The sequence below is a fragment of the Centropristis striata genome, chromosome 3, assembly GCF_030273125.1.
Source record: "Centropristis striata isolate RG_2023a ecotype Rhode Island chromosome 3, C.striata_1.0, whole genome shotgun sequence".
NCBI lineage: Eukaryota > Metazoa > Chordata > Actinopteri > Perciformes > Serranidae > Centropristis > Centropristis striata.
Window position 1 is genome coordinate 11,754,295 of NC_081519.1, and position 12,746 is coordinate 11,767,040.

The 12,746-nt window shown below is 40.1% G+C and overlaps 1 protein-coding gene across 2 annotated transcripts in view; it reads left to right on the forward strand.

The window, feature by feature from the left end:
- The window catches only part of foxp4 (forkhead box P4), a 244,184-nt gene that overhangs the window by 134,066 nt on the left and 97,372 nt on the right, over nt 1–12,746 (forward strand). Inside the window, exon 1 of one of the 2 annotated variants that reach the window (XM_059328895.1) lies at nt 9,629–10,187. The exons of the other annotated variant lie outside the window; for it this stretch is intronic. The gene's annotated coding sequence lies outside the window, so the exon portion shown is untranslated. Of the gene's footprint in view, nt 1–9,628; nt 10,188–12,746 lie in introns of those variants that run through there. 2 annotated transcript variants of the gene reach the window in all.

Genomic DNA, 12,746 nt, shown 5'->3' on the forward strand with positions numbered 1-12,746 from the left:
CGAGAGGACAAGAGAGGAACAGAAACAAGAAGATGAAAGAAAATAGGTGGAAGAAAGACAGTAATAAGGAGTGGAAAGTGTCTGAATTGTAAATGAGTAAATGTCACTCTGACGGCGGAGCAACCGGACAGACACATGATGAAGCTTTCATCCCTCACCGTTACTGTGTCATTGCCCCGTAAAAGAGAGAGTGCGCGATATATTTTCTCATTTTACGTCCAATTTCCTTGGGATGGGAGGGCACCAGATAAGTGAAAAAGCAGAGGGAAGCACCCCTACCCCAGCATCTCTCTCTCTCTCTCTCTCTCTCTGTCTTTCTTTCACACACACAACCGCAGCAAGGAGTCCAACTTTTCCTTTCTTTCTTTGACGGAGTTCTCTTCAGCTGTGCAGCCAGATGAGGTTTGATACCTGCGATTTCCACTGTTAATCCTGGTTAGAATTTAAATAGAAGAGGAAATCATTGTCTTTCTCTTGGTTTCCTTTCCTTACTTCCATTTTCCCTCCCAACGCCTTCGCCCTCTCCCAATCTTGCTTTCTCTCTTTTCTCCGGCACGGGGGCGCGGAAAAAGCCTGACCTCTGCGTTTTCTCCCGTCCTTAAGATTGGTTTTAAATACTCAGCAGATTAAAGCACAGGCATGAAAGCTCACATTAGCCATATATTTAAAAATCCCCCTGGCCGATAATCCATGTATTTGTCAGAATCAAACACAGGGGAATAGAAAAGGGACCAATGACATGATGAGTAGCCTGAACCACACGTATTGTGAAGGGGAATTAGAAGGAGAGAGATACATTTAGCAGAATGTGGCCCAAGAAGAAAAGTCCTTCAGGATGATTATTGAAATTCACTCAAGAATGGCTCACGTGAGCGTTTGACAGGACAAAAAGCACCGTGGCAATTTGACGACCTCTGATGCCCTTCATCGTCCCTCTCTCTCCCTCTTTTTTCTTCTTTCTCTGCAGTGCACACACACACACACACACACACACACACACAGACATAAAGTGACCTGTAATGATGAAAGACTGATAGAATCTAATGTGCATTTTCAAATCCTGGATGTGTAACGGAAATTGTTCTATGCTGGAAATTTTAACCTTCACAGATATGAGTGTTATTGTCAAAAAAAATCTTGAACATACAAGTTATTGTTTTTGCTGAAATTGTGTTTAAAATTCTCCAAAACACTTCTGCACAACTACAAAATCTGTGCTTTGGTGTCTTTTTTCTCTTATTGCAATCCAGTGTTTATGCCCAGTTGCAGATGATAATTTTTTTGTAAGTAAGTTTGTTGGTATTAGATTTAAAGCAGAAAAGCTGAATAAATGCAGACATATTTGAGGTGCTGGAGAAATATGTCCATCTATAGCACATTTTTTTGTTTGTGTGTCCATTTTCTACGGCCAATCACAAGGACATTCCTACAGAAAATAAAGTTATATTCATAAACATTCCACTGCTGCATCCTTGTTAGGGAAACCACTGACATTACTTCTTGTTATTCTGTGTTTTCTTTAAGCTGGTGGAAGGAGCTAAAGTAGAATGGATGAATAGTCTCAGAAACGGAGATGTTCAGGTCAAAGTAAATCATTGAGCCTTTCACAACCACAGTTCACATACACAAACACATCCAGTAAATGTCCCTAATCAGTCGTAGTGAATTCCAGATCAAAACTTAAATAAAAAAAATACATATTGCATTCAATGGTGTGAAGCCTCCAAGGTTGTGAAAACTACAGGACATTACATGTTTTTATTTTATTCAGCTTCAAATGAAGTGAACTTGTCATTTACTGAAGAGAGCTTTTGACAGACACAAAAGGGACAAAAAAAAAACCCTGTGATGCATTCTTGAATGATTGTGGGGGGGAAAAGGTGGCTTGTTTGAAATAAATGAAAGGAAAATTATGTGTTTTCAATGTCAAAAAAAATATGTTGCTTTTATTTAATGTATTCGTGGTTAAATTGTGGCTTTCTTTTAAGTATGAAGTGTCAAAGGGCAAGGAGTCCTGCAGCCAGACTGGAGATTTATGTGGCTGGTTAAGCTTCACTGACCTGGCGATAATTACAATTTTCTTTGTTTTATTTTTTTGCACTTTGACATTTTCAAATTTCTAGCACCTTTTGATATTTCATCTCCCTTACACTTTACAATTATTTAAAGAAGCCACATTAATTGTCATTTCAGTGTCATTTTTCATATTCTCCCTAATTTTGTTCCTTTCAAACAAACACTTTCTTCCTGCCATCTATCAACCTATCGCCACATGCATGATAGAGTCTTGAGCTGGTTATTGTATCAGGGCTGTTATATATGTCAGCTTAACACTGATGGCCACACTAATGTGACAGAGCTCTTTGGGTTACATCTCTCTCTGCTGAATTCAGAATGTTCTGCAGCAAATGCCACATCACATCCTCAAAAAGAGAAAGAAAAAACACACCAAAAAGGTTGCCAAAGAAAGCCAATCCTATCTTATCCTCCCTCTCCATCCCTCCATACCAGCCTCTCTCTCTCTCTCTCTCTCTCTCTCTCTCTCTCTCTCTCTCTCTCTCTCTCTCATTCCTTAAACCAGTCTCTGACAGCACACAATGCAGAGGTAAAATCATAGAGGCTATTCCACATCTTTCTATGTGTGTGTGTGTGTGTGTGTGTGCGATGCTTTCGGAGACAAAGACCCCTGCTGTAGGGAGTCCTGTGGGAAAGGCGTGCGGCCGGAAGATGTGAGCGCGCCGGCGAGTGATAATGTCAGCTGGAGAGATACGGCGTGTCATTTTACACAACCACACATCAAAAAAGACAGTGGGGGGAAGAGAGGAGAAGACAGCATGTCATTTGTTTGCTTTGATACAAGATCGCACTGAGGGAGGGACTGGAAAGCTCTGAGAGAGTGTGTGTGTGTGTGTGTGTGTGTGTGTGTGTGTGTGTGTGTGTGTGTGTGTCTTTTTGACGTATGTTTGTATGTTCTGCAAGTGAGCACATGAAGGGATAGGGTTTCGGGGATATTTCCTAAATGCCTTGTATCAAGTTTCATCTAAGTGGACAGAGACACATGCAGACTGGTACAGTTCTGTCACGTCTGGCTTTGGAGCTCTTCAGCCTTAATGTAACATCATGGAGGCCGTGCCACTGAACGCATTCAAATTTGTCCCCATTTGAATGAAGAGCCTTAGAGACACAGTCGTGGGTTTACTTCCCCCAGTCCCTCCCCCAGTCCCTCTTTACTTTTTTCATTATGACAGTGTAAAATACTTTTTTGTTTTGAGTGTCCTGGTGGGTAGAGCACATAGCACTAAGGCTGAGTCCTTGTGCAGCAGACCCGGGTACAAATCCGGCCCAAGGTCCCTTTACTTCATGTCTTCCCCTTCCATTCTCTCTGTCACTATCTAATAAAGCATGGAAATTCCCCCAAAAAACTGATGACAAGTCAATTCTATTTCATACAAGTAAAAGTCCTGCATTCAAAGTCTTACTGAATCGCTATGACGATCAAACAATAACAGAAGACGGAGATTCATTATGGTCCGGCTGCGGCCTGCTGTTAGCTTCTCCCTCTTAGAATTCCTTAGGTGTTTATTATTTTCAGGAGGTATTTACTGGGTGCTGAATTATCCACAGAGTTACCTTCCTCTCCAAAACAACCGGTGACTTAAACCGGGAAAAACACCAACTAAATCAGGTTCATGTTCAAACTTCAGACTGGGGAGGTGCAAGGACTAGTGTATCAAAAAAAACAACTGTTAACGCTAAAACAACAAAAATTAAGCACCGACTCCTTAGAGTGTCTTTTAGTACAACGCTGAACAAGACATTTTTTAATGAACACAATGTTCAAATAAACTTTCATGAAATTAAAACACACTGTGAAAGGGTCAAAGTTCTGAGATGAAAACACAACAAACAGGTTCATGGCGATTTAGATGAACATAGTGCCGTGGATAAGCATTGTTTAGCTTCCCTTCCATCCTAACACTCACAGTGTAAGCAACCTGTCAATCACAAGGTAGTCCTGCCCCAAATCATACCTGCTTTATTGTCTATTTTCTTCTAAAGTGGACCTTTATTTACACAGCTAACATCATATTGTCTTGAAGAAGACTTAAAACTAGTGATTGAGACCCTAATGTTCCCACAATAATTATTTTTGAGGTAATAAATCGAGTGAGAAGTAGTCTCATTTTGGATTGAGACAGATAAGACTGGAGTTCTTTTACAACCACCGTTGGCAACTCCTGTTGGATTTTTGCTTCACTGCTCAGACTGGGATAAAAAGTAAATTCATGGCAATTTCTTGCAAACAACCACGTTGATGCTTGCGCAAAGGGGATACGATGCCACTGATAGGTGATTAAATGAAACGGATCAATACTTTGATTAAAATGATTTGGAAACATTTGGGGTAATGTAACTACACAACTGTAAAAAAAAAACACATCATACAGGTCTAGTTGTTTTTAGACGTTTTAATGTGAAAAACTTACATATTATACCTTTAATGTCTAGCCATCACAAATGTTGTAGCTGGTAAAGGTTGAGCTAATTTTGACTACTCTATATACAACCGGGTATCTTAATCCATTATACCTATTATTTTCTTTCAATCTCTATCTGCTTGTCTTACCTGGATATGGATCATAATTGGATGATAAATTATTACTTTATTTATATTTTGTATAAATAATCATAAATAAAGCTCAGATGTGGTATAATTAAATGACTTTATTGTCAAAACATCAGAAAACAGGCACATGTTTGCAGGCTTACATTTCCAGTGCTTTCTGATGAATCCTTGCATAGGAGTTCTCAGCAAATCAACCTTTGTGTGTTCGAGGAATTCTTAAAAAACTGTTTCATTAGAGTAACACTGACTTTCTTAAGAAAGTTACAATAAGTTCATGGGCATTACAATTGAAATCCTCCTCTATCTTTGATTCAACAACTACTTGGGGCGAATAATCCTTCATCCATAAAGACATTTCTTTCTTTTCTTAAGTAAAGAAAGTCAGTGTTCTTTTTTATCATGGTGATAATTTTCTTTTTTAAAGGGAAGGATGTTTTGGAGGATGAGTTCTTTCCCTCACTTTTTTTAACCCTTCACGGACAGCCTTGACTTTTTTTGCTCTGGAACTTTGTCTATATATATGTGTGTGTGTGGGTGTGTGTGTGTGTGTGTGTGTGTGTACTTTTCACACACGCACCCAGCTAGAGCCTTGTTCCTGGACTCGACTCCTGGGTCACAAGTGCTTTAAAGTAAAGTGAGTCCTTGAGGCATAGAACAAGATCCTCCCCTGCTCTCTCTGGCTGTCCCTCCATATGGGAAGAAGTGTGTGTGTAAAAACAGCTTGTTAACACGTACACCGCTGCCTTGGCTGGGACTTCCTAATTATTCCCTTCCAACTAAAGGCCAAGAGAAGGAGAGAGTAGTGATAAACACGCTCTTAGCTTGTCTTTCTCTCCCCTTTTTTTAGTGTGTGTGTGTGGTTTTGTGATGCAAAGCAGCTGTGACAGTAAACATGTTTATGTAACACCTGCTAATAGAAAGCAGGTGTTGATTAGCTGTGACCCTCCTAGCAATCAGTGTATATTCAGGGAGACTGATGTTGATGCCACTGTCTGTACTGAGGCCACACGTGTACACACACACACACACACACACACATACACATACAGTGGCAGAAGGTAGTTATGACGCGCCCCAGTGCACACTAGTGACTAGTTATGAAGCACACATACGCACACATATCTATCTGTTCTTACTGCTGCAGATGTGACAGAGTTTGACGAGCTGCTGTATATCACATAGATTGTACATAAAGATGGACGACACAACAGCTCCCCAAAGTTGAAGCCAAAACATCTGGATCGCCCCCTGGTGGTTGGCTGCAGTGTTCTAGTAATTATACCGTTTTTATTGTTACAGTTGTTGTAGTTTCTGCAAAATAAGCATATCATTTTGTTAAAGAGTGCTTGTGGCTAGTTTATATAAAAAAATAACAAGCAGATCAAAACTTTTTAAATATATTTATTTATTTATATTTATTTATTTTCACATATTTAGCAAATGATACCATTTTTAATTTAATGCAAATTCTTATTTTAACATAGGTGTATTCTATATAGGTTGTCTGTGCAAGCAGCTTATTTTGACCCACATTTGCGTTTGTTGTGAGACAGCGGAGGAGGTTGGGTTTTAACATAACCGTTGGTTATGTTGCATGTTTGTACATTAGGTTACATAACATAACGTAAACATTCATTCCTTCATTTATTATCCTTAGCCACTTATCTGCACTCGGGTCGCGGGGGCTGGAGCCGATCCCAACTGACATTGTCAGGGCGTCAGCCCTGTGATAGTCTGACTATCACATAGAGACAGACAACCATTCATGTTCTCAGTCACCAATTAAACCTAAGTGCATGATTTTGGACTGTGGGAGGAAGCCACGGTACCCAGTGAGAACCCATGCTGACACGGGGAGAACATGACGTAACATAGCGTAACATGACGTAACATAGCGTAGCGTAACATAGCGTACGTAACATAGCGTAACCTAACATAGCGTAACGTAACATAGCGTAGCATAGCGTGACGTAGCATAGCGTGACGTAGCATAGCGTAACGTAACATAGCGTAACCTAACATAGCGTAACCTAACATAGCGTAACCTAACATAGCGTAACCTAACATAGCGTAACGTAACATATCGTAACGTAACATATCGTAACCTAACATATCGTAACCTAACATATCGTAACCTAACATATCGTATCCTAGCGTAACCTAACATAGGGCCCATTTTCAGCCCAACACATTGTTGGAGGCCACACTCACTCTATACGCCCCCCGCCCCAGAGCAACCTCACCGCCTGCACTGTCTTTAAATTTCTGCCCCTGCACACACACGCGCACACACACATGCACACATTGTTCACAGGTACTGTAAAGAGAGAGATAAAGAGAAGCTTTGTGTGGATGCACTCAGTCATTTATTATTGTAATACACCCAGCACTGAGATAGCAGTGGTGTTTTTGAGCCACAGTCTTGTGTTGTCTTTGCATAACCACAGAGGCAGCAGTGGTACTGTAAAGTGGGTTGTGTGAGTGTGTAGAGTAAAGAGTGTGTGTGTGTGTTTGTTTATATGTGTGTGTGTATGCAGCCTTCCCACTTTGTCTTTATTTGTAAACATGCACACTCATGTGTGTACCAAAGTGGGTGTGGGCACATATGAGCGTGTTTGTGAATGTTTGGATAATTTGGTCTCTGCGCTGCTTTCCCGCTCTGGGTCTGTTTATTTGTATGTGTGTGTGTGTTTGTGTGTATTTGAGGCCTCTCTTTGGGTTCGACTCTCAAGGCATTGTGGGGATTTTGTGGGGGTTGTTTGTAAACATCAACAGCAGTAAGTTTTATTTTATTGTGTCTTTATTTTACGACATTATTCCCAGATGGCTGCTAAAGCTTGCAGATTTTTAATGTGTCTACCACACGTTCTCAATCCCTCGCCTCACGCTCTCATGCCACACATGTGCTTTTGCTCTCATACACAAACAAACAACAGAGTCTGCGGGGCTGAAGAAGAACTCTCCCCCACATATACACACACAAGCCAGGAGTGGCTCTTCTTTTATCAAACTTGTGTTTAAAGGATCAGATTGAGTTATTCAAGTTGGTGGCAGGAGATTTTTTTTCCTACTTTTTTTTCCAGCTCTGTGACACTGTGGGTGAGCTCTCCCATATTTCTCTTTAATTAAGCCAGGGAAAACCTTGTAGTACAGCCAACCCAGCTCATGTAGCCACTTATGTTTTAATTTAATTACCTGTCCACTTTGATAATTATTCCCCCTGATTAACAGGGAGAGAAGGGTTCCTAAATGGGAATCGGAGATGGGTGAGAGGGCCAACAACGTTTTTTTTCTCCTTTCACCAAGAACAAGAATGAAGGTGTTGACTTAAGATGTCCAAGCCCGCTTTTATTTTGATCCGGTTTCATACTTGGCCCGCTTCAGCCCGGCCTGGCTCAGCTTCATTCAGTCTGCTTCCTGCGTTCTGTTTAATCTTGTTATTTTACGCAACCATGAGCCAAAACAGGCAAACAACAACTAACAAATCATGATTCTCCAAACAGGCGGGGGTGATTGATATCTTTAGTAAAAATGTCAACAGTTACACAACAACAAGCACACGGATGATTCAGTCTCTTTGCTCTCTATTGTGCTTCCTTTGTAGGATTCAGGTTGTTTGTCACTATAAAGATTTTAAGTAACCACATGCAGTTCTGTTATAAACTTTCTTTTAATAACACCACCTCGTTTTTGTCGATCAAACTTGAAAGTGCACCTTCATGATAACAGCCACTTAAAAAAGCATCACTCATCACCATCCAGTTGCTCACATTAGCACCCGTCACTTCTCTGGAGATTTATTGGAGATATATAACAAAGTGTTCCTCGCAAAAAAATTTGTCAGGCTCAAGGGGGAGAGGTGAGTAAGTAAAAAAAAAATATATATATATATGGGTGCTCACACACAAACACACACACCCTAAACATTTGCACACATACACACACAGACACACATATTTTAGTGGTATTGATTGTGCTAATGAATGTGTTGTGATTTACTGCAGCCATGGCCCATTGTTGGGTGCTGCTGTGATGGACTGCCATCATTTTCCAATGGTAAAAGCTTAGATAGAGAAAAGGCAAGAGGGCAGAATCCCATTTAATGGCCAAAGCAAAATTATTCCAAGATCTTCTTATGAGTTATGGCACCCCCCACCCCACCCCCTTACTTTTTTTTTTTTTTTGCAGCGACAGGTATGATGTAATTTCCAAATTTCATCAGAGACAGTAATCTCAACACTGATTATGCTGTCAATTAGTAAATGAATGTGGTGGTGGAGAAGGAAAAAAAGGTGGTAATAACTCTGCAAAAGGAGTTGTCAGGCTTCCAAAATACATAAAGGACATAGTGAGGTAGGCAGACAGTAAAATGTGTCCAATCACAATATAACTGTCTATTTGCAAGGTAAGAGTGAACCCACTTTCACTGATTTTACACTTATTTTTTATTTGTGGAATACAGCATTTCTCAGGTGGATGTAAATCTTTTTTGGCATGGATCGATAAAGACTTCCATGATGAAAATTATAATGTCTTTCAAGTGCAAAAAAAAGGTAGAAAAACTATTTATTTTAGGTTTTTTTTCCAATTTAAATGCACCAATATAGTTTAAAAATATGTATGGCATTTCTAAGTGCATAAAATCAAAGTGTTTAATATTGGGCTACTTCAGTTTTCGGTGATGGTGCTTTGTTTCGGACGGTTTCTGAGCTCAAACTCTGTGCAGGCTAACATCTGTTCCTCTCTGCCTCCACAATAGCACAACTCAGCCGGGATGCAAAGAGAGGTCAAAAGATCAGTGCCTTCCCCTCACACACACACACACACACACACACACACACACACTGGGAGAGAGGGAGAGAGATACCTCTCACCGGCTGCTGTTTTCCTATTGTGCGCCAGGGCTTTGCGAGGATAGGGCAAAGCGATGAAAAACGCGCACCTGCTTTAGAGTCATTACGGTAGCGCAGCAAACTGTCCCCCTCTCGCAACACACACTCCGTACACTCACACAGCCCCAGTGATTCAACCCTGATTTCCAGCGAACGAGCAAAGCAACAGACGGGATGCCCAAAAGTGCGGACCGGTGGAGAGGTAGTTCGCGCTGAATAAGCCTCTTGAAGAGATAGCGAGGGGGGGAAGAAGACGCAACAAAAAAACAAGACGAGAAGCTGCGCGCTTTCTCCGCGGCAACTTGCGCACAGTGGCAGAGTTTTAGCGGCAGTATTGTTCTGACTTCACTCCAGAGGGGCCACTCCGAGGAGAGAGGACGCACACAAAAGGGAAAAGGAAAGGACTAACGAGCACGCTTTGTCGTTTAAAGTAATGGTCCTGCGGTCTTAGATCCTATAGATTTCTCTGTCTCTCTCTCTCTCTCCTCTCTGTTTCTTTCCATTTTTTCCCCTTCTTTTTTGACATTTTTTCGTCCCGTCGGTTTGTGTCCCCCCTTTGTCGCCGTGAGAGAGTGGACGCGCCGGGGGTTTGAGGAGCAGAAGCGGGGCTGTCCACATGGTCCAACCACCGGCGTGAAAGTTGACTTCTTCAGAAAACAAGAGAACAGGTTGATGCATTATCTACACTTTTCCTTTTTTTTAAAACAAAAAAACCTTCCTCACTCTTTCTTCGCTCTGTCTTCTCCCATTGAAACTCTCTGACACACACATTAATCCAACAGAAAGACAAAAAACTTTTTCATCGCACATTGTTTGTGAAACTCCAAGTCAGCCTAATAATATAATCGGCTGTTATAGAGTATTTTGGCACACTCGGTAGTTTTACTCTCTCACACTTCCCTCCGTCCATGTTTCATTTGAACTTTCTTCTCAGCGGATTGTTACACGCTAAACTTTATCAGCCACGTTTTTATATCCTCTTTTCATCTTTTTCAATTTACACAATAGGAAGAAAACAGCGAAAGTTTCTTTCCAACTCTTTCCTGCTTCCCACGTGTCACACACTCACAGTCAAACCATTGAAATATCGCTTTATGTTAATGTTCAATTTATTTAAACTCTTATAATTTATAGTTTGGAGCACTGAGGGGACCGGTGCGTACAGAAAGTGTCATTGTCCGAAGCGAGCGCTCCCGAAAGTTAGTCCAGGACTCACTAACATGTCGGAGTGTGTCTGAAACTTGACTTGGCGTCCCGTTTAATAATCCTCGTTAAGGGATCTGATAATAAACACTGACTGTAAATTATGTGCTGATTATTTTACACAGCCTTGTGAGAATGCTTTGTCATCGCCTTCTACCTGTTTAGCCACCAACCGGCTTTCACTTTTGTTTTATTTTGTAATTTAATAAACTTTCACAATAAAATCAGGGCTTTATGTCTCGCAGAGAATAATAGGCTCGTTGTTTTATAATAGAGGGGGACAATCTTTGTTGTGGACACAGTCAATAGGTCAGAGGACTTTCTTTTCAAACCATTTTGACTTTTTAAATTGGAACTGCGTTATGTGACCTCGCATTTATTTTTAATATAATCTCACCGGATTAAATAAATAACAATACAAAGGTGGAGAGCAGGAGAAGTTGCCCATGTAGTGTAAACGTTTAACGCACAATATTAAAAAATAATATATAAGGTTGTGATAATTAGTGCATTATAACACTGGTGCGTCTATTTTTTTTATAATTCATAATTTAGACTGCCTGGAATAAAATACATGTGTTATACTTTTGGTGATAAAATGTAAAAATATTGCCGCGTATTTGGAGCTGACTTAGACAATATTATAAATTTAGAAATTGAGGGGGTTGAACCTCTGCATGACCCATGTTTTTCTTTTCTTGTTGCAGTCTAAAAGCAGGCCTGCACCACACAGGAAAATTATCTTCTCCTCCTAGAGAAAAGAAAAAAAAACTTACAACCAGGACTGTAATATTTTAAAAATAAAATACTATAATGAGAGAAACAATAAACGATAAAATTGCCTTTTAATTTGCGTAATTGTACATGTATAACACGAGCAACAAAGTGTTGCAAAAACAAAATTAAGTTTGCTTTCTTTACTTTTCCTCCCCACAAAAATAAAAGTCATCAAATGAAATGTGAAACATGCGCCACAACATCCCCGCGTGTCACACAGAGACTCAGGTCCCGCGTGATGGAAAGCTGCAGACACAGAAAGAAGGAGAGATGAAACGACAATTAATTGCTGTTAGTTGTCTGTCAGTGAGAGAAAAGCATACAGGCCGTGTGGGTGCACACCCTGACACGGGCATTATTGCCCCGTGATTGATGGTTCGCCGGGGCATTTGGCATAATTAATTTTATTTACTGTGTCCTCTCTCTCCTGTTGTGTCCCCCCCTCCACCACCCCACCTCCACCTCCACCCCCCTCTCCTGCCCTCTGTGGTGGCATTTCCGCGACGCGATGACACACTTTTAATTGCACTTTAATAGAAGATCCAGCGGGAATGAAAAAGCTCTTCATCACGTTTTATGACCTTGTCACAATTCTGGTGTCAGACAGGAAAGCAGGTATTTTGTGCTGGTGTGAAGTGGATGCAGAATTAGAATTTAAATACAATTAAAAAAAATGTTTATTTCACCTAGATGTACTAAGTTGTAGGCTTCATAAAAACATTTTTAAAAATCTGCAAATTAATATTTTAGGTGCCTCATGCTGGCGTTTACTTAAATCTGCAAAATTTGATCAAGATGGTTAATTTTAGCTAAGACTGCTAAAGCTGCATATATTTTATTTGCATTTTAATAGTGTGACAATAGTTTACACAATTGCACACTGACAGCAATGTCAGATAATTCTTTTTTATTTGCTAAATTTGCTGAAACCATTTCCTAGAAATATGAAGAAAGAAAAATCTTTTTTTTTAAATTCTGGTTGTTATATGTTCATTGAGCTTTTTCATTCATCTCTTTTCAACAGCTGAGATATCTCACTTACTGTCAAAGAATGAGTTCTACATACGATTTCCAACAAAAAACAGATTTCTTGATTTCTACATTTTTATTTAAAATTACTTGACTTTAAATCACTTGTAAACCCTTGAAAATAAACCTTACAATGGTGTTCAGAACAGCAAGACACTGCTGAAGGCTAAAAAAAATTTAAACACTGCAGCATTTACCATCAGTATAAACTCAGTGCA